We start from the raw sequence: 23353 nt of genomic DNA, 5'->3' as shown, positions 1-23353 counted from the left end.
TTCTCTTGCTCTCCTAATTCTCTAAATGAATTCAGAACCTGAAAACATTTCAAAAAGTTTCCCGAGCTAAGGTTCAAATCCCTTACTTTCCTAACTCAGGAACTCAGGGACCAAATAGATTTAGATACCACAAGATCCCTCTTTATCTAAACTCAGGTTCCAAACTCAGGAATCAAATAAATTGGCATCTCGTGGTGATGAAAATACTACTAGAGGATGATGTCGGGAGTTATTGATTGTACTCCATGTACGGAATTATTGTATGTTAAGAATGCTTGTGTTTGGGGCAGGCCACGGTGGCTCAGTAGACAAGAATGCTTGCCTGCCATGCCAGAGGACTCGGGTTCAATTCCCGGTGCTTGCCCATGTAAAAAGAGAGAGAGGGAAAAAAAAAAAAAAAACAATGCTCGTGTTTGTATGTTGTTTTGTTTTGATAATAAAAAACAAATTAAAAAAATGGATTGGCATCATGAGGGATATTTACACTTTATGCTTTAGGGAAAAATACATTGACATATATGATAAAATATTTGCTATATGACACTTAAAGAGTGAGTATTTTGAAAACAAAATTATTAGACTCATAGAACTAATTGCATTACTTAAGAGTTATGTTTATTAAAATATTGACATCTTTTAGGGCAATGGTGGCTCAGTGGCAGAGTTCTCGTCTGCCACGCCGGAAACCCGGGTTCAGTTCCTGGTGCCTGCCCATGTATAAAAAAAAAGGAGAAAAAAAAATTGACATGTTTTAGGCTGCCTATGTGTTTTATTCTATAAATCAGGAAGGATGAGAAAAAGACTTATAATTGTCATTTTTTTTTCATGCTCACACTTAGGCAGTTGAATCCAATTCAGTTTCTCCAAACTGATGTTCAAGACGATTCATGAAGCGTGAGACCCCATTTTTCTCCCCAGTTAAGTTGCCTTCCCAGCCTGCATTTTTCCTGTCTTTGTTAACACAGATCTCCGTGCTAGGAACTTGCCTTCCAAGTCCCTTCTTTGGGGAAAAACATTGCTTTTCTAAACTGTGATTCTTAGAATCTGTACCACAGATTTTAAAATTGCAGAATACATTATCTTTATTGTTTTCTGAAACTCAGTGTGTATAAACCTTGCTCCTTAGCAAAACTGCCAGCTACTTAAAATGAGGACAGTATTTTCTTGCTTTCCTTTCTTTATTGCCTTTTCTTTTTTTTTAATTCTTAATTCGGGATCAGACCAGTAGCAAGTTTTCAATAAATATCTCCTGAATCACTACTCAACTTGCTGCTATTCAAAGGCAGACATTTGACTTACATGTACCAGGAGCAAACGGGGAGCCAGAGATAATAAAAAACCCCGTGAAATGTAATTTCCTGTTTCGTGTAATGCTGGAGTTAAATATTTCTACCATATCTCCTAGGAAATACAGAACAAATCAAAATTGAAAAATGTAAGGATGTCATTCTGAATGACTGCTAGAGAAACAAAAAGCCTCAGGTTTTCCTAAGCACAGACCCACACAGGTGACAGGTCACGTGGCAAGGCCGGCCTTCCCAACGTGCCGAGCCCTGGGTCAGCCGCAGCCGGCCCGGTACCTGCGCAGGTGTGGACTCTAATTCCATTCTCTCCCTTTGGAAGCTGGGGTTCCCGTTAACAATGCAACCCTCCATTTCAGCTGGGAAGCTGGCTGGCGGGCTGACCTCGGAGCGGCTGCTAAGGCGAGGGGATGTGTCGGATGCAGGGGCTCTGTCTGGAAGGTGCTGCGGGGAGCTTGTCTGTGGGCCGTCAGCTCCATTCCTGCCCTTCCAGGTAGTCCCAGGGTTGCAGAGTTGGGGCAGGGGAGGCAGCATTCCAGCTACATTTCCCAGACTCCTTTCGCCAGCTATTTCTGGGGGATTCTGCCGCTGAGAGGCACTGGCAGGAGCTGGGAAAGCAGGAGGAAGAAATAAGCCATAATTTTCTCCTGTTCTTGGTGGAGCATCTGGCAGCGGCTGCAGCACCTGCAGGAGTGTGGGCGCTGGTTCCCTCTCAGTGTGGCGGCCCCGCCTCAGCAGCAGCTGTGACGATGAAGATGCCTCCAGCAGGCCGGCGGTGTGTGGGGCCCCACGCCAGCTCCCTGATATCTGGGCAACCCCCTCTCCCTTGTGCTCCTCCAGCCCCTCCCAATACCTTTGCAATCTGTGCTGGGCATCAAATCCCTCTGTGTCTGAAATATGTAGGGTGCGCTTTTCCTGGCTGGACTCTTACTGATATAAGAGCCAAGATCGGAGGAGGTAAGTGGTCCAGAATGAAGGGCCCAGGTGTAGAGCCAAATTGGGCAGAGAAGCGAGGAAATGCAGGGACGAGACAGCGAACAGGTGGCCAGCTGCAAATGGCTTTCTATGGCACGCACGGGCACCTGCAGGGTGGGGGCAAGCGGGCTGTGCAGTTAAAGGCCAGTGCCAAAGAGTCCATCAAAACCTTTCCTAAGGAGAAGCTAAGTAGGAGGGGAATGGAGGAAGGGATGGAGAGGGCACAGAGGCAGTGAGATCCTCAGCGGTGGAAGAGGGGGGCCCACTGAGAGGCAAACGGGTGGCCGGGCTCCCAAAGACACACCTTGCAGTTCACTATTCAGCTTAGGGCTGGCCTTGCAGATATGCAATGATCAGAAAATTGGATTTCAAGCTATGGCTTAAGAATACACATTCGAGCTAAGCTGGATTTGATAAAACCTTTTAAAATTCCAGTTTTATTTGGGCTTTGAGTTTGATGTTGTCCAAATAAAAGATGTTCTCTTTCTCAGTGTTTCCTAGCCATTAGGCTGGGTGCAGTGACTCACTTCTAATGCATAGCATACAGTAAAGGTAATAGGTTGTCACTTCCGAGATTGGGGTATGAAAAACTGGCACTTCCATCTTGCTAGTGCATTCTCTCTCACTCTTCTTGCTTGCCCTTTCTCATGAAGCCAGCTGCCTCATTGTGAGCTGTCCTACAGAGAGGCTGGTGCGGCAAGAAACTGAAAGCAGCCAATGCTAATAACCTGTGAAGAGCTGAATCCTACCAACGACCCCATGTGTGAAGCTTGGAAGCAGATCCTCTCCCCATTGAGCCTGGAAATGACTACAGTCCCAGCCTGCGCCTCCACCTTGGATGCAGCCCCATGAGACACCCAGAACCCACATGAGACACTCAGCTAAGCTGAGCTTGGATTCCTGATGTCTAGAAAGTCTTGACATCATAAATGTTGTAAACCACTGAGTTTGGGGATATTTTGTTACACAGCATTTGATAGCTGCTACAGGTACTCTACCCTGAGTCCAGCCAAAGTGAGGGCTTCTTCCTCCTTCTCCCTCTATCTACAGATCCAGAGCATGGGCCCCCCATTCAGCAGGGGATGGATGGAGATAAATGACCAATGACTCTCTGAAGACCGACCCCATGGAGAAGCAAGGTGCTTTGAAGAGGGGAGACACATATAGGAGATAAATAAACTAAGAGGGAGCAGGGGAGGGAAAGATAGGAGGGTCCAAGGGAAAGGTCCTTGATAGCTGAGAGCTAGCCCACCCCTGACAGATCAACTGGGGTTGGGGGTGAGTGTGCAGCGGGTCTGAAGCTCAGCCACAAATTCAGCCATAAGAAAAATATTGCATTTTCTTTGATTTACTTAAATTAATTTAATGAAAGCCTAATTTCAGCTGTAAGCCCCCATCCTGCTGGGCAGTCATTCCTAGGGCTGTGTTTCCTTTCCTAGGACAGTGCAAAGGTTGGAGCCATTCCTGGGGTCAGGCACTGTCAGGAGGTGACTACTTACCTACTGCCCTCATCTGTTCTGTGCCATCAGGTCTGCTGGTTCTGCTGTGACTTTGCCCTCCTTGGAGCACAGGGCTCTTGGACAAGCTTAGGGCCCCAGGCCTGGGATCCAGCCTCCCGGGAGCATCGAACAGTGCTTCTCAGGACTTGTCACCCGCTTCCCTCCGCTGGGCTGTAGGACACAGGTCCTCTCTCCTCCTGGCATCCATGCACTCCTCTCTCCTGTCCCCACCCTGGAGGAATTTCCTCTGGGTCTGAAGCAATTCCTCTCTCCCTCTTGCTCCATGCTTCTATCAAATTTCCACCATCTCTCCTCAAGTAGACACACTCATATGAAGGGATAGACTACTAAACAATGGGCCTGTGCTCTTCAAAAATGTGAATTTCAGGAAGGAAAAAGCCCAAGGAACTGTTTCAGACTAAAGGAGGCTCAGAAAGACGTGGCACCTAAATGCAATGGTGCAGGGAGCACGGAGAGTTCAGTGGTGGAGTTCTCACCAGCCAGGCTGAACAAATGGGTTGGGTTCCCCACCTGCACCCCCACCCCCTGAAAAGAGTAAATACAATGGTGACCTTAAATTGGAACAAAGAATATGGCCCCCCCCCCCCAAATAATAATGCTAGAAAGGGCATTATTGACACAACTGTTAAAATTTTAATATCTTCTATATATTAGATAGTAATAGTATATCCAGGTTAAATTTCCTCAATTTGTTAATTGTATGGTAGCTATGTAAGAAAATGTCTTCATTATTAGAGATGCACACTGAAACATTTTGAGGTAAATAGGAAAGATGTCTTCATCTGATCCCAAGTGGTTCAACAACAACAAAAAAACTAACACACACACACACATAAATGTGTACAAACATATGTAGACACATCCATACATCCATACATAGAGATGGAGAGAGAGAAATCAAATTATGAGATAAAATGTTAACAATCGGTGAATCCAGGTAAAGGCTCTCAGGGAAATGGCTCCTCGAGAGGGGAGGCGGGCCCGTGCACAGAGCGTCAGAGCAGGCAGGAGGACCAGAGCTGGCGGAGGACCAGAGCGGGAGGGAGGACCAGAGCGGGCAGGGGAATCAGTGCGGGCGGGAGGATCAGAGCGGAAAAAGCTCCCTTAACGGCTGCTTCCAGGTAGCAGGATGGGAGAGAACAGGCGGTTGGGCCCATGTTAGAGGCTCCCAGGAATGAAAAATGGAGACTTTGTGGGGGTTGTAGCCTTCACATCCCTATTTGAGTCAATCCAGGAAAAGTCAAAGAAATGGGATGCGCTGGCAGAGCCTGGAGAGCACACAATACCCTGCCGCGCACGTGCGGGTTGGAAGCAGAGCACCGAATGACCAAGTGTGTGTCCGCGAGTGGGTTCGGATAGACAGAGCGTGCAGAGGAAGTGTCCCAAGTTCTCGACAAATAGTGGGCAAAACAATTCCTCATTATGTTTACTTATTTATTTATTTGGGGGGGGGGGGGCGCGGTGCATGGTCCGGGAATCGAACCCGGGTACCCCGCATGGAAGGCGAGGGTTCTACCACTGAGCCACCCGTGCATCCTTTACAATTTCTAACTATGTAATGAAGTTTCAAGCAAGACAGTAGATTATAGGGCCTTGGAGCATAAAATGGTTGTGGCTGAGACAAAGGGTTGGCAGGTGCTTGGAGAGGCCAGCTCTGCTGACTCGCTTCCAGTGGAATCTTCTCTTCCGAGGCCCTTACCGCAGATGGAACGTGGAGGAGTTGAGGCAATGAGGGGGGATAAAAGGCAGGTGGTTGCTTAGACCTGGGCGCGCACATGGAAAAAGGGCCTCGGAGAGGCTGTGATGACACTGGTGAGGTGCTGGCCGCACACTTAGGCTCCAGAAATCATGACCATCCAGGCTAAACTCACCGTTTCCCTAGACAGGGCCCCTTGTCGAGGCTGCTGGTGCAGGCAAGACGCAGCTGTGGCTGCTCCACTAATAGTCTCCCCTGGGGAGGGGTTTATACGGTGTAAAATTCAGAGCTTCCCCAGAACCCAAGGAGTGGAAGTTGAGGTTAAAAGGAAAGCTGTGAGGTAGCTAGAGGACACGGTGGAGTTTACATCGGGTGTGTATTTCACTCATCAAATTCAGCTGACTGTGCTAGAGGCTGCCGTGCACGGCGGAGGGGAGAAAGAGTGGGAAAGAAAGATAGTAAGAGCAAGAACCAGTGTGAGAGAGAAAGAAAGCAAAGCTCTGGGGTATTTCACCTTCCCTTGTCATTGTCCACACCTTTAAGAACAGTCCTTTTATTAAGTTTTATTTAATCCCCCTTTGCATGAGCTTTTCATTCCCTCAGGACCTCACCTAGGCAGTGGTAAAGTTCACTCAGGCCATAGAGAAAAGTCTAGAAGAGTATGTGCCACTCTGTTAACAGTGCTTACCTCTGGCAGATGGGATTACAGAGGATTTTACTTTTTACTTTTTATTCTTCCATCTTGATGAATGATTTTAACATTCTTATGCTATTTTTATAATCATAAAAATGCTATTACCTTTGAGTACTATAAAAAATCCCTGGAAAGTTTGGTTTGGATTGCATTAAACCTCTATATTAATTTGAGAAGAATTGTTATTTCTAGAATATTTTACCTCCTCATCCTGTACACATGCTTCATTTATTCAGTATTACTTTTATATTTATATTTTTAATAAAACTTGGTTGTCCTGGTGTGTGTTTAAAGAACAGAAGGACTCTAAAATGTATCCAGTACCTTCTCTGTGCCAGCCACTGTTCATTCACAGGCCTCACTTTCAATACACAGACTTAAAACTTGCTGGGATAATGGAACTGGAATTCTGGCCCAGATCTAGATGATACAGAAGCTTGTGTTTTCTCCATTTCACCAGGCTCCATTAATGTCCTCAAATTCTAAAGTGCCTAAATTGGGTGTAGACTAGATAAACCATATTATATCCATCACATATTTCATGAAGCTATTTCCCTTTTAAGCAACCAATTACAAATTGGATATGCTACAAATACAGATTCTAGTATGAGGTTATAAATTGTTCTTTAAAATATCGAATACTCTTTGAAATATAACTTCCTTCAAATGACTGTAATGAAGTAAGAAATACTCTTACTTCAATGAATCAGGACTAATTAGCATTAAGAGTAATCATCCTTAAGCACTTTTGGAATGTAACACTTTTTCCATTTTTTACACCCATAATCATTTCTTCTTTAAAGTTATTTGCTGTTAATGGTTATAAAGATGTTTTTGAAAATAGGCATTCTTTAAAAAATATTTGTCGTTGTGGTGACATAGAATTTGCTATTTTAACCATTACTAAGTGTACAACTCAGGGGCCTTAATTACACTTATCATGTTGTGCTGCCATCACCACCATCCAATACCAAAACATTTTTTATCATCCCAACAGAAACTCTGTACCCATTAAGTAATAAGTTCCCAGACATTTTTTATCATCCCAACAGAAACTCTGTACCCATTAAGTAATAAGTTCCCATTCTCTCATGTCCCCAGCCCCCAGAAATCTCTCGTCTCTGTCTGCATGGGTTTGCTTATTCTAAATATTTCATATAAGTGAAAGAATACAATATTGGTCCTTTTATGTCTGGATTATTTCACTTAGCATACTATTTTCAATGCTAATTCATATTATAGCATGTATCAGAACTTCATACCTTTTGATGGATGAATAATATTCCATTGTAAATATCTGCCACGTTTTGCTTATCCACTCATGCCGAGGGACATTTGGGTCCTTCCACTGTCTGGCTATTGTGAACAATGCTGCTATGAGCAGTGGTATACAAGGTTCTGTTTGCGTCCCTGCTTTCGGTTGGTCCTTTGGGATATATGCCAGAAGTGGGATTGCTAGGTCCCAAGGTAATTCTATGAAATCAGTCATTCCTGCAGAAAGCTAATGCAAGATGTGTAATGCAGATGTTTTTGTTTCTTTTCTCTCAGGCTCTATAGCAGCTGTGGTGCAGCCCCTTGGGGTTGTAGGTCAGAGCTGGCACTGCCCGGCTGATGGAGCTAGGTTTCACTCTCAGTTCTGCCATTTCTTGCTGTGGGACCTTGAGCAAACTATTTAACTTCTTTATAAGCCAGCAAAATAGAAATCCACTGGCAATTTTAACAGAGAAAATTTAAAATAGGGAATCGGTTGAATAAGGGTTGGAGGATTGCAAAAGCAAAAAGGCATCGCAGAATGAACACAGAGTAAAACTACAGGAAGCAGCCCCCACCTTTAGGGCTGGGGGTCACAGGGAAGAAGTTGGGGTTATCAGAATCTAGAAGCTCAGAGAAGGAGCCTCGTGGAGCTGGAGCCCGTGCCTCTGAGGTAAAGGGTCGTTGAGAGTTCCAGCCCCAGGAGTCACAGGGCAGAGTGTGGAGGTGGGTTTGCAGCCTGCATCCTTTCTAAACTACAACTTTTTCAATAGCGGTATAATGGATTAGAAATAAAAACAGTTTTTTCTTCAAAAGGTTGTTATGAGGATTAAAAGAAATAATGAATTTAAAGTGCTCAGCCCAGTGTCTGGCAATTAGCAATGCTCCATTACTAAGGGCTTACATTTAATAAATCACATTAATGTCAAGACATATACAAATGAAATCAGAGTCAAGGAAAAACTAAAAATGTTCATTTTATAAGCAAATTGTTTATTTGGTAGATTGAGTCAAGGAGAAAAGACAAAAGGTACAGGTGGAAGAGAGAGGAGAGAGGAAAGAAAATAAAAAAGGAGAGGGGAAAGAGGGGGGAACAACGTAAGTCTTGGAACAATGACTTGTTTGCACATTTTTGGGCAAACCGATAGATGTGAAGCAAGCACAGATGAATCTGGGCATTTTATCTCTGAGTAGCCTGACTAGGGGTATCAGAGAGAGCAATTACACTTGTCTAGCGATTGTTCAGAAAACTCTAAGGGTTTTGCTATGAACATTCATGCAGCCTCTTTGCTGTGTCAGGGTCCCTCCATCAGCACTGCCATCTTTGTTAGGTGATCCACGGCTGCCCTATTTCCCTCTTTGGGAGGCCTTACCAGAGTTAGTACATTAGGCAGGGTTTCGACCAGTGATTCTCAACCTGGGCTGATGCTGGGATTTCCCACAGAGCTTTGAGAAACTGATGTCCAGGTCCTGTCCCTACAGATTGTGGTGCAACTGGTTGGCACAGAAAGACTCTGCAACCATGTCCATGACCAGGTGAAGATTTATGCATGCAGTCATTTATTCATCAAGTTTTATTTGAGTGCCTACTATGTGCAACGTACTCTGCTAGGCTCTGCATTTACCAGAAAAAACTCTGGATTAGCCCGAGTCAGGAGACCCGGCCTCTAGTACTGACTCATACTATGAAGTCCAGCAAGCCACTTAACTTTCTGCATCTATGTTTTTCATATAAAATGGGAATAATAGCATGTCCCTTTCTTCACTTAAATTTTTTTTCAAAGTGAAATTTATTTGAAATTTTTAAGCCTATGAAATCCTGTATCTAAATGAAATGTTCCAAGAGAGCAGGGATTCTCTGCAGCTAAAACCTTAGGAGATGGGACAGGGTGGACCAGGTTTAGATTAGAGGCAGATACATGTCCAGAAGACTGAGTGATACTCAGAATGAGGGGAATACTTGTGTGGGAGTCTAGCAGGCCGATTAAATGTGGAGAAGGAGAAAGGATCGGCCCAGGGGACTTCTTGATCCCAAGGAAGAAGATGTACCTTTGGAGAAGGTGGCCAGGCTAGAACAAGGACTTATCAGGAATATGGTCTTTGAAAAATCATTGCTTACTCAAGCATGGTAAATACAAGACCCATCCCCTTAATCTGGAGGAGAGGTTGGCATCCCAGCTGTGTATTTGTTTATTAGTGGGGGATGAAGGGAATTGTTTATCAACTAAGCTACACCAGGCCCAAATCCAGAGGCTGGGGCGCACCCATCAGATGGTTGCAGAGGTCCGGGTAAAGTCCTGTCTGCAGGGTCCAGGTCACCTCGAGGTGCGTGTCTATTCTGGGGGTGGGATAGCACAGCACACAGTGGGGCCCCTCACTACAGAGGTCCTGCTGACTCATAGTGTAAACTCAGTAGGTCATTATGAAGATTACCGAAGATGACATATGTGAAAACAGTAAGCAAAGAGCAATTTTTTGAGGAAACTCAATTGCGTTGTGCAACCAGAACCATTTCAGTACCCACCTCAGTCAGAATAGAGTTGTCTCTTCTGCACTTTAGAGACCGGCACTGTAGAGCAAAGAGGAGTGAGCACCAGATTAGAAAATGGTGTGTACATAAGATTCAATTTCTGTAGAAAAATATTTTTACAGCTAGAAAAAGGCTGGAAAGATAAACACTGAGATGCTAGCAGTGGTTATATCTTAAGTGTTGAACTTATAATTTCAATTTTCCTCTTTCATTAATCTACATTTTTCTGAAATTTCTACCAAATAGATATAGTCATAAAGTTAACACATAAAAGCCATTATGGCTTTTTAAAAAGGAAAGGCAAAGAGGTTGGGAAGCAGAGTCCTGTATCACTAGGAATGAGGACGTTGGTGAGCCAAGTCCCTGAGTCATTGCACAGACGTAAGGTAAATCGCACAAAATATCAAAATCTATTTCTTGCTTAAAACCTCTAGATTGTTCCAATGCCAGAGAAGCTCTGAAACCCAGAAATACTGGACTCTCCAAGAAAAACAACTGGTTTCATTCCTCTGCCCCTTAATGACAACACCCCTTTTCAGCCTTGAAGTAGTTAGGGAGTCGTTACCCAGATATCCCTCGAGATTGAGAGATAATTATCAAATGAGAGGGAGGAACTGTAATCGAGAAATCGGGTTTTAAGGGGTGGTTTTGATTACTGAATCATTATATAGAAATTCCATTAGCTTTCTGGTCTATTGGAGTAGACAGAGGGAAACTCCTGGAATCTCTAAATTGTAATCCAGTTGCCTTGATCTCTGATGGTGAATGTACAGAGCTCTTCTTCTGCCCCTGTGATTGTAAGAACCTTGTGACTAACCTTCATTTGTACCCAGTTATCCAGTTTTTCAACTTTAGAGTCTTATAATCACTAAGACAGACCCTAATGTTTATTAATGAAGAGTCTTGGGTCAGCCCAGAACTAATCCACCCTGAAGTTACCTTGATAACCGAGACTGGATCTAACTGAAATGGGCCAGCCCGACATGCACAGTGGTTTAGACTTTAACCTACAAATCACCTGTACTTCATCATATTCTGCCATTTTCTTACCTATGACTAAGCATATGATCAGTCTGTGCATGCTCAGTTTTTAGATCACCTCTAATTACACTATCTGGAGCCGCTGTGCTCATTATCCTAAACTATCAGAAATACTGCAGCTCAGGGAGACAGATTTTGGGCCATAGGCTACCTGCTCTCCTACTCTGTACCTAGTGATAAACTCTTTCTCTCTTTAAAAAAAAATTTTTATATCTTGGTTGTCTGGTTGAAATCTACAAGGAAAAGTTCTGGTGAATCAAAATGAGAAAATGGCTAAGACCCATAGAAGAAATGCTTCCTTGGGTCTTTATCTCTATTTTTCAGTGCAAATATCTCATAGGTCTCTGTGCTAGCTGTAGGTAGAACAAGTCTCTGATATTAATCATTCAGTAAGAAAGAGAGAGAAAAATTTTAAATGGAGGCCTTTTTTCAAAGACAAGTCTAACAAATGCAACATAATTTAAATTCTTGTATCCTGACAAGAGCCTTTATTTTCCGAAAGCAAAGAAAGGAAAGCAGGGCGAGCTTTGTCCACTGCGACTCTCCCAAAATGATTTTGATCATCATTCCACCAAAAAGAAAACTTTCCACAGTGGTATTTTCTCTTCAATACATTTTGAGGGCCTTTTGATCTCTTCAAATACACCCATTAGGAATAGCCAACTAATTCATCTTCTCCCAGAAGCGTACCCTTGGAAAAATGGCCATTAGGAGGGAGGTGAGTGAAAGAGCTTTGTCTCAAATACTTACTAATGAGTAGAAATTTTCAGTTTACTTCAAAGCCCCGAGACAGGCCCAGGAAGACCAGATTTCTGTCCACTTGGAGTCATCTGTGACCTCGTTTTGCAAAGCTCTTCATTCTTTTTTCTTTTTTCATCTAATTTTCTCATTTATAACATCATGTTTTGGTAAGCACTGAAATTTTGAAGCGGTTTTTGTCTTGATTCATGGTTTAAAACCCTAATTCTAACTATCACCCTAAGCAATGTCATGCAGCCAGATGAGAATGGTGAGAGCGTCTACTACACCCAGGTGGGTTGCACCTGCTCATCGGACAGGGAGCCACAGGAAGAGACCCCCGAGGCTCAAAGGTGGGGGTGGGGAGCCGGGTGGGCGTGTGCAAAGTGGGGGAGGGAGGGAGACCTTATTGGGAAGGAAATCCCTGTCCAGTCTGCCAAAGATTCTCAAAATTAGTTTTGAACAGATAATACAGGCATTATATAAAAAATTAAAAAGGTACAAAAAGGAAAGCCGTGGTGCTAAGTGTATTTTTTGCAGGCACATTGCATACAACTATGCAGGGAGTAGACTGTGCAACTCCAGAGAATGCCACTTACATGGTCCAAAATTTTTATGCTTTATTTTTTCTAAATAAACTTTTTTTTTCTTGTGTTATGTAAAGTACACATCCTTATTGGGGGAAATGTGGTAAATACTGAAAAGTCCAAACCACACAAAAATAATCTGTAGTCCACCCACCCAGTGATAACCTCTGTCTACATTTGGATGTGGTTCCTGTCAGCTCTTTTATACCTTGATTTTTTTCTTTTTTTTTGTATGTTGTATGGCAGGGGTCACATTTCATTGTTTTTCCATGTGAGTATCCCCTTGTTGCAGCACCATTTGCTGAATTTTTGTTTGTTTGATTTTCGTTTGTTTGTTTTGGGAAGTGCATGGGCTGGGAATCGAACCTGGTTCTCCCGCATGGCAGGGGAGAATTCTACCACTGAACTATTCTTGCACCCCCCACTTTCAGTTCTTTTAAAAACACACATTTGCTAAGTGTATTAAATAATATAATTGCTTTAGTTAATTGCATTTCTTCTCCCATGTGCTAGTTACATCTGCTTCTTTCCAAAGGTCAACTATAATCAGAGCCCAGAGAAGGCCTTCTCTGTGAGATCAAACATTTGGATTGGGGATGCCTAGCATAGCAAGAATCCAGCCTTTCAATTGTCATGTCATATCTGTGCTCTGTAACTAAAATCCTGCGATTGGCCAGGGTTCTGGAAACCCCTAGCAACACCTGGTCAAAATTTATCCCCTTGGTCTTCTGGTGTTTTAGAAATAAGTGGTTACAAGTTGCCACGGGCCTATGAAGAGGTTTTTATTTATTCATGTTGAAGTGAAAAAAAATAAGGACAATGTAATGTTTTTCAAAGAATGAAATTTATTCATTTAGAAGAATTGCCTTTCATAATATCCTGCCTTTTATGTAAAATAAATTTGTGTTTTTGAAACAAGGAAATCTTAAAAACTATTTTTTTTAACAATAACACACACAAGTTGGCAATCCTCTATGAGTGCTCCAAAATATTTTTGAAATTTTACTGACCTGTGAAATCTAAGTCTTAAAATTATTGAATTTTTTCTTTTCTTTTTTTTTGAATTCTTACTATTTATTTTTTAAACATAACAACATACAAAAATGAATATTCTTACCATGTGATCATTACATTCTTGGTATATAATCAATAATTCACAACATCATCACATAGTTGTATATTCATCACCATGATCATTTCTTGGAACATTGGCATCAATTCAGAAACAGAAATAAAAAGAAAAAAACCCCATACATACCATACCCCTTACCCCTCCCTCTCATTGACTGCTCATATTTCCATCTACCCAATGTATTTTAGCCTTTGTTTCCCCTATAGAATTATTGAATTTGATAGGAAACTCGTACTGGACTAAGACCTGGGCATTGTCAGTTTATTCTTTGCCTGGGTCACCCAAGGTATTCTAAATGTTTGTTGAACTGGGGGACTCCCTGATACACTAGGTCTGAGAAAGGGGATTCTCATTTGCTAGGTAGTTTTATGTTATTTTTATTGTGAGAGTGTTCATAAGGACAAATATAAGTATCATTATTCTTGTTTACAGAACAATGTAACAATGAAGACTCCCTGAGATTAAATTGCCCCAACCCACATCCATAGTAAATTGCAGAGGTTGGATTAGAACCCAGTGCCAGGGACCTGACCTCTCCCACTAAACCACACCCAGGTCACAAACCACCGGACGAGGGCGTCTGCTCGCCACAATCTGGGTAGAGCCAACTAAAGGAAGAGGGTCTTTGCTCTTATTTAAGTTTGGGAAATGTCCTAAATAAAACAGAGCATATGATGTCTACCTTTTTGAGATTTACAATGCCCCTTAGAATATCAAAAGTTCTGAGAACCTCAGTAATAAAACTATGAAGTGTGGTTTATAGACTTGGTCAATGGAATGTTTGAAGTGTATTGCTATTGATCTGTGAATAGATAAGTACCAAATAAGTTGGGCAAGCATATAGAAACTTCAGAGCGATTTGGCAAATTAATTTCTTTGTTGACTCCAATTTTTTTTGCTTGTCTTTGTATTTTGTTTTTAGCATGTTTTAGAAAACGATTTGTCTCAGACAACTTGGACATTAAAAAAAAATTGGACATTACATAGTTTGAGAATCACTGGTTTAAACCCCCCCTTTTTTTTTCAGATCTATTTGACCACAGAACTTTACTAAACACTACTCTACTAATAGCCTAAGGAACTGGAGTTTTGCAGACTGTGCTTTGGAAAATGCAATGTAAAAATTTAACAGGACATAATTCAGTCTTTCTTTAATAATTTAAAAAGCACTTCAGGATTTTAAAGTGCCTCAAATCCCTATTTTAGAATAACAATCTTCACTGTGCTAGAGCTGGGTTAAGTCTCAGCTAGCTCTTGTAATGCACCAACGGTCAGCTATGTTTGTCTCCTAGCCTGAGGGTGAATATTGGTGGTTAGTGACATGTCTTGACAGTCTAAACAGTGAAATTTGCAAAAAGCAGAAACACTTCAAAAAAAGAAGTATGAGATGCTGTACTTCGTGCTAATTAAAATTTCATACTTAGTCAAATTAGCTACTCATATTTTAAAGAAATTTAAGACTGTAATGTAAGTCTTCATTTTATCATTTCTCCAAATATGAGTTGAAAGGATTTTTTAAAAATTCCTTATTTTCCTCAAATCACCTTTTAGTTCAGTGCTAATTTATTATCTCTTCATCATTAATTCAAATTTGCAAAGCTAAAACAAAGCAGTTCCTCAGTTGATCATGAGCGATAAAGAAAGAAATGACTTGATTTTTAAATTTGCCAGTATGATTGCTTCATTTCTCTCTTTTTGCCAACATGCCAGTCATTTGTGTGCCCTTACCAGCACCCCGTCCCCTCTTTCTGCTCACTTCTGGGTATTGAGGATTCTGGAGCTGCACAGACTTCCTTTCCTGCTACTGCTAGGTTCTACCCTTTGGAAGCTTCGTTAAGAGACTCGAAGGTAGGGGGAGAAGACAGCAATTCCCTTCCCCGGCTGACATCCGCGAGCGTCGCTGCTTCAGCGGAGGGCGGTCCCACCGCCTGCACCGCGAAGCCTCTGCCCGGCCCCAGCCCCAGTGCTCGGCGCCCCCTAGCGGCCGACGCCGGCAGACGACGGCTCCACCGCTGGGTCCGCGCGCCCGGGCTCCGCCCAGTGCTGTCGGGTATGGGCAGGTCGGTCGCCCCCTGGACCCCGCACGCCGCACGGCACCCTAGAGAGGGTGCACCTGAGTTCCCCGTCCCTCTTACGTTCCCCCCGCCCTGGAAATAATAGTGTTTCCTCAAATTACTGATATTTGGATTATCTTATCTTCCATTTTAGCTTTCAGCCCTTCCAACACATTAATAACTAGTTGCCTATTTTAAATGCCTTCTTTCTGAAAGCAAAATACTAATCAAAATATTACGAAAAACTGGTCTTGGCACCCTATTTAAATACATATTAAATTTAGTGTTCAATAAAGACAACCTTTGAAAATACATATTTAAATCCACTGACAGGACCTCTTTACCAAAATTTGTACAGAATTGCACCTGATCCTAAAGTAATGAAATAAGCAAGCAAATCGACGAACAAAAATAAAGGTAGACGGATGGTGGAAGGTGGGTGGGAATGAGCGTCAGTGTTTCATAAAATAAATAACAACAGATACTGGCTTTAAAAATGCATAACAATGTATTTTCTTATGGTTTTACTTCTGCATGCATTGAACAAGAGTTTTCCAAATTGTGTCCCCAGAACACTGGTCTTTGCTTAAAAACAAAAGTGGGATGGGGTGGGGGAGCTCTGGGATTCAGTGCATACATCTCCTTTTGGAGATTAACAATGTGAATCACTTTATAAAGCTTTGAGAAAGGCTAAAGATATCTACTTAAACAATATTTTTCAAAGTTTAATTGACCATGGGACTTTTTTTCTATTTATCAATAGTAAACAATCATATTTTCGAACTTGTTATGGGCCAGAGATTTTGTAAGAATTATTTTCTTTAATCCACTGCTTAACACACATACGCATTTCTGTTACATCCCTAAACAACCATTGCTGGTTCTTTGGAGTAAAGGAGAAGTTAGATAAAAAGGTAAACATTTGATCATATGTTATGTTCATGTCCTTACACATTGTCACTCTATGCCATAGTTGACTTCATATTTTAATTATAAACCTTTCCTTGCACTGTAGAAATAGCATGAATAGCTAATAGATGGTTTTCCTTAGCCATATACTGGCAATACAATAAGATAGACAGCATCTACTCTAGAAACTGCTTTCCCTTCACAGAACGTCCTAGGATTAAATCACGGAAAGATAAAGGAGTACAGAATTATTCAGTGCTTTCCACATTTCTATTTAAACACAACACTCATCTTAATGTGGTAAGTGAGAATAACCACAGTCTTGAAGGATATAGAAGAAAAGCACAACCTTATGCCTTGCGCTTTGAGCTACAGGGTAATAATTGGAATGGCTCAATATCCTGTGCCAAATGGGCCCCTGAGTGTGGAGCAAAACTGAGCCAGTTTCCATTCAGCTCTCAGGAATCCTGTAATATTTCTAGTGCAACATACAGGACCACAGCACATGCAGGAAAAGCTACTTTCTTTTTTTAAAGCTAAATCATCAGTTGGAGGATCTTTTTGATTTCTATTTGTTCAGTTGGAAGATCTTTTTTATTTCTGTTTGTTCACATGCGAACAGGCTCAGCACAGGCTGTGGCTGTCCAGAGATTGCAAACACAATTTTGAATTTGAATCTGGATGATTCTAGTAGGAGCCATGATTTGGATCTGGCTGAAAATTCTCAATCTGATTTTCCAGGACAGGCTGATGATGGGCTGCTGGCTAGAGCTCAGGCCTGGTCTGGCAGAGCCTGCTTCATCCCTTCCCCCTGTTTCCCTCCCTTTGAATGGGCCTTTGAAGTATCCAGGAGCTAACAGTTGCTGGAGGTGGAGCAGAAAGGCTGGCAGGAACAGGTGGTCCCACCTGTGTCTCAGTGGTGCCAGCTCTGACAATAACAGTGGTCACCCTGCAGGGGCAAGGGAAGTGGTATCAGAAAGACAAAAGCAACTGTGGAAGAGAAAGGAAGCAGAAATGTTAGGATGGGAGTTAGAGGCAGGAGAGAGAGATGAACGTGAGGCAGAAGCCTTTTCAGCTACTTTGGAGCAAGCGATTTGGGTCTTCGGAGGGATTTTCTAGTGTCATTTAGCACCAGTGAGTCAGGAGATCTCACTCAGAAATTAAAGTGGACAATAATTCTTTTAAAAATATGGCCAGTTAGCTAGCTTTCTTAGGTCCTCTCATCCTACAATTCCAAACAGGGTTTGAAATGATAACCTGCCGGCCAGAAGTAAACGGACCATACACATTCCCCAGGTTGGGAGGTGAATAAGTCTGAGGCCTCTTGTCAGAAGCGTTGAACAGCCTAGGAAGTCAGAGGCCTTCAGGGGTGTATTAGTTGGGGTTCTCTAGAGAAACAGAATCAGCAGGAATATCTGTAAATATAAAATCTATAAAAGTGTCTCACACAACTGTGGGTATGTGAGTCCAAGTTCTGTAGGGCAGGCTGTGAGCCGGCAGCTCCAATGAAGGTCCTCAATGAACTCTCAGGAGAGTCTTGGCTGGTTGAAGCAGAAAGAATGACTGTCTCTTCTGAATTCTCCTTAAAAGCCTTCTGGTGATTAGATTGTGTCACTCATTGCAGAAGACATTCCTCTTAGCTGATTGCAGATGCAATCAGCTGTGGATGCAGACAACATGGTCATGGTTTAAGTCCTTGATACATCCTCACAGCAACAGACAGGCCAGTGCTTGCCCGACCAGACAACTGGGCACCACCACCTGGCCAAGCTGACACATGGATCTGATCATCACAAGGGGGAACCAGAAGGCCTGGGAGCAAAGGACAAATCGAAAGACAGGAGCAGGATCATCCCTAAGGAGCAGGCAGGCTGAGCAGCCATGGGCTCTTCAACGTCCAAGACTGGTCAACTCGGCCCCAAGCATGTCCACCTGTCTACTCACCTAGTCTTCTCACACCATTTATTCTTTTTCAGGTAAGTCTCTAAAGAGCAGGATCAGATACCTCAGGTACTCCACATGATCCCTTTTACTGTTTCAGCCCGCCCCTCCCTAGCCTCCGTTGTGTTTAGACTTCTGGTACTTCCAATCTTCCTTGGAGAACTGCATGTGGCTAGTGGAGCCATTTGGTCACATGCTCAGAGAGCCAGAAGCGCCTGGGAGGTTCTGCCTATGCAGCCCTTAGCCAAAAACTGGGGGATGCCAAGATTTGGAAGCCAGCTCCCTTGTTTCAGATCAGGACAACCTTACCTTAGGGTCAAGAGGTATAACTTACCATTTGGAGCTCTTCCTGAGATTCAGATGAAAATACCTTCTGTAGGACTTTGCCTGAGATTGCACCTTTCCTCTCCTGCTTCCCTACTTTCTCACCAGTTTCCCCTGGAAGCACTTCTTTACTGAATCATTTGTACCGAATCCCCATTTCGGAGTCTGCTTCTGGGGAATCCAACCTAAGACAGGCAGTTTTTAAAATCCAGATATCCCCAAGAGGGATAGTGCTTTGAGGGATAGTGCTTTCAAATATTAACAGGCTGGCTCTGATTATTTAATAAGAGGAGTTTCATCAAAGAGCTGGCCTTGACAAGAGTGTGCTTAATACTGGTATGATTCAATATCCTTCTGCTCTCCAAAGAAAGCTTTGTTGGGGCTGACGCTACCATTGGCCAAAGGTCTTTATGGCCTAGTGGATGGAAGCTTAAAGGAGAGAATTAAAGGCAGTGAAGGAAGCTGAGGAGACCTTGGCCTAGGGCTGCCTGTGCCCAGTGGCACTGAACACGGTGCAGACACAGTTGCTGCACAGTGGGGCTCAGCAGTCAACAGCAGAGCAATGCGATGGCGGAGAGGGGCCTCTGCTACAGATTTCAAAGCACGAGAGCTGCTCACATTTCTGGCAACTTGTTACCATTATTACAATTCTCTGTAGAATGAGAATGCAAATTAGGAGAAATTCAGAAAACTTTATTAGTTTAATTATTTTAGCAATATTTTCCACTATCTTAAAAAACATAGCCTAAACTGGCCATACAAGTTAAATTAGGAAATGCACTCCCCAAAATATAAATTGTGCACCAAATAAATATCTCTCCACTTAGTCTCAAACAGAAGGTGAAGTTTAGTTGGACATCTTATGTACATGGAATCTTGAATAGGGGGTGGGACTTTGTTGGTTTGTTCAACTTATTGTGATCCCCCAACAAATCCTAGAGTGATTTGGACAGTGAATAAAGAAGTATTTGCAAAGCCCCATGTGGCACTGGAGAGAAAGGAGGAAATATTCAATTACCCCTTTTGGAGAATTTCTGATATTCTCACGAGCAGTGGAGACAACCAAATCCATAGACCGAGCCCTCAATCTTGGAGTTCACCCCTATAAAATTTATTCCTGCAAAGGATAGGCTAAACCTACTTAAAATTAGGCCTAAGAGTCAACCCCAGAGAACCTCTTTTGTTGCTCAGATGTGGCCTCTCTCTCTCTCTCTAAGCTGACGCGACAAGTGAACTCGCTGCCATCCCCCCTCGCCCCCCACCACATACACATGGAAAGTGACTCCTAGGGGTGTAAATCAACCTGGCAACATGGGACAGAAATCTTGGAATGAGCTGGTACCCGGCATCAAGGGATTGAGAAAACCTTCTTGGCCAAAAAAGGGGGAAGAGAGAAATTAGACAAAATAAAGTTTCAATGGCTGAGAGATTTCAAACAGAGTCGAGAGGTTATCCTGGAGGTTATTCTTATGTGTTATGTGGATATCCCCTTTTTAGTTTATGGTGTATTGTAGTGGCTAGAGGGAAGAAACTGAAACTGTTGTGCTGTGTTGTGGTAACCTTGATTTTTGAAGACGATTGTATAAAAATATAGCTTGTGTATTGTGACTGTGTGATTGTGAAAATCTTGTGTCTGATGCTCCTCTTATCTAGGGTATGGAGAGACAAGTAAAAAATACCAATAAAAATAAATAATAGGGGGGACAAAGGTTAAAATAAATTGGTTAGATGGAAATACAAGTGATCAATGAGAGGGAGGGGTAAGGGGTATGGAATGTATGAGTTTTTTCTTTTCTCTTTTTATTTCTTTTTCTGGAGTGATGCACATGGGACCAAAGCACAAAGAACAAAGGAAGTATAGGGTCAAAAAGATTGTTAACCATTTGCCTAAAGACAAATTTTAGGTATGTGACAACAATGATGAATATGCAACTATGTGATGATATTGTGAGTCATTGATTGTATACTCTATATGGAATGTATGATAAGATTTATCCATAAAAATATAATATGTATATAAAAGAGTTAACCAAAAAAAAAAAAAAAACAAAAAAATAACATGGCCTATAGAAGTAGTGAAAAAACTGTTTGCAAGAGGATGTTTTGAACTTAACTATATGATATTAATCCATTATATAAAAACATTGTGTGAACAGGCAATTGTTTGCTGAATAAAATGGGAAACCTTCTATTTAAACATGGCAGGAAATGTAAAAATTATGGTAGGAAGGAATGAAAGCTATGGTAGAAATAGAAAAATCTGAATAAATGGAATCAGTTTTTGCTTTTATATTAAATACTTTGGGACCAAAGCACAAAGAACATGATATTAATTTAACTTAAGGAAGTAGATAGGGTTGAAAATATAGGGTTCTGTTTTTTTTAAATGTAAGGAAATATCTCTTACATTAATTTAAAAAATATTTTTACGGAGAAACTTTCACACATACATTTCATCCATAGTATACTATCTGTGGCTCACAATATCATCACATAGTTGTGTATTCATCATCATGATCAGTCTTTGAACATTTGCATCACTCCTGAAAAAGAAATAAAAAGAAAAAAGAAAAAACTCATACATACCATACCCCTTACCCCTCACTCTCATTGACCACTAGTATTTCAATCTACTAATTTTTCTATCCTTTATCCTCCCATCATTTATTTATTTATTTGTTTATCCTTATTTTTAACTCATCTGTCCATACCCTGGATAAAAGAAGCATCAGACACAAGGTTTTCACAATCACATGGCCACACTGCAAAAGCTTCAGGAATCAAGGCTATTGGAACACACTTCAGCAATTTCAGTACTTTCTTTTAGCCACTTCAATGAACCATAAACTAAAAAATGATATCTATATAATGTGCAAGAATAACCTCCAGGATAACCTCTCAACTCTATTTGAAATCTCTCAGCCATTGAAACTCTATTTTGTCTCATGTCTCTCTTCCCCCAATTGGTCAAGAAATCTTTCTCAATCTCATGATGCTGGGTCCTGGCTCATCTCAGCAGTCCTGTCCCACGTTGCCAGGGAGATTTACACCCCTGGGGTGTAAAGAGGGGAGGGCGGTGAGTTCATCTGCCAAGTTGCCTTAGAGAGAGAGAGGGCACATCTGAGAAGCAAAAGAGGTTCTATGGGGGTGATTCTGAAGCAGGATGAAATAGGACAACTGTCAGTCCCTGGTTTCCTATTCAGCTCTGAAAGAGTTAATAGACAACTCCAAGCCTCTTGTTTCTTATCTAGCTCCAAAGGAACTAATACAGAGCTGCAAACTTTCTGGGACAAAATTTCCCTCAAGCCCCCAAACCTCCCCAAAGCATTGAAACCTCCCCAAACCATAAAAACTTGTAAAATTCTAGGCTCAAAGCAAATTCTTAGTTAATGATAGGAAGCATAGGGTCAGAAAGATTGTTAACCATTTGCCTAAAGACAAATTTTAGGTATGTGACAACAAACCATGAATTCTGTCAGCTATCTCCTCCTGGTAGTCAAAGTTTACTATGGAAACCTGCTGCCAACCAACTTTCCTATAAAAAACAAGCTGGCCCACTCCTATCAGTGGGTGTCCCTCCCTTGGGCATGACTCTTTAATGTGTACTTTCCCCTTTCGATAAACTTCTCTTTTAATAAACTTTACTGCTTATTCCTACTCGCCGTCTCGTCTCTAAATTCTTTTAGTTTCGTGACTATCGAACCTGGATTGGGGTTCAGCTGGCACCGTTGCCAGCAGGGCACCGGTTACAACTCTTAGGCCTAAATTTAAGTAGGCTTAGCCTATCCTTTGCAAGAATAAGCTTCATAGGGGCGAATCCCAAGAGTGAGGTTGTCTCCACAGCTTTTGGGTATATCAGGAATTCCTCAGATGAGGAACTTGAATATTTCCTCCTTTCTCCCTATTCCTCCAAGGGGACTTTGCAAATACTTTTTTATTCTCTGCCCAAATTACTCTGGGATAATAGGGACATTACACCAGTCTGTAAAAACTAACAAGATCTCATGCCCTATTCAAGATTCCGTGTAATTATAATGTTCAAATAAACTGATCATACAAGTTAAATTAGATAATGCACTACTCAAAATATAGATTTTGCACCAAAATCACGTAGAAGTTGAAGTTTTAAATATGGATGATATCATCCTTTACCCTGTATTCTGATTTACATTAGTCCTATCCAGATCAGCTTCATTCATATCTCTAGTTGCAGTCTGATCACTTTTCCAACTTTTTTAACAGTTGCTGTCTGAGGTAAGACTGACTTTCACAGCTTCAGTGCTCTAACTCTGAGTTTCAGGTGTCACATAAATATCCAAAGTTTCTGGGTACCACTAGGTTATATACAAATAGCTCAGTATCTCAGGATTTAGAAATAAGTTACAGCTCTTGAATATTTGTGACTGCTATAAGAGTTTATAATCTAGACCCTTTACAATATGCTCCCACCTAATAACCCATACTCTGGATTTCAATTCTCTGAGTTTGTGTATTATAGGTTGTCCATATGATTTAGGCATGATAATGTTTGTCTTTTTGTTTCTGACATTTCATTCAACATACTGTCCTTAAGTTTCATTCATTTAGTTGCATGCCTCACAACTTCATTCCTTCTTGCAGCCACTCAGTAGTCCATAGCTACATAGTATCCCCCATAGCT

The 23353-nt window shown here is 41.9% G+C and overlaps 1 pseudogene; it reads right to left on the bottom strand.

Annotated features, from left to right (window-relative positions):
• Window positions 1-1478: 1478 nt before the first annotated feature.
• Window positions 1479-23353, bottom strand: part of LOC143655476 (DIS3-like exonuclease 1) — a 46734-nt pseudogene continuing 24859 nt past the window's right edge.

Source organism: Tamandua tetradactyla, chromosome 14 (assembly GCF_023851605.1).
Source record: "Tamandua tetradactyla isolate mTamTet1 chromosome 14, mTamTet1.pri, whole genome shotgun sequence".
In the NCBI taxonomy this organism is placed as follows: domain Eukaryota; kingdom Metazoa; phylum Chordata; class Mammalia; order Pilosa; family Myrmecophagidae; genus Tamandua; species Tamandua tetradactyla.
Note: the sequence above shows the minus strand (reverse complement) of the source record. Positions and strands in the feature narration are given on the sequence as shown.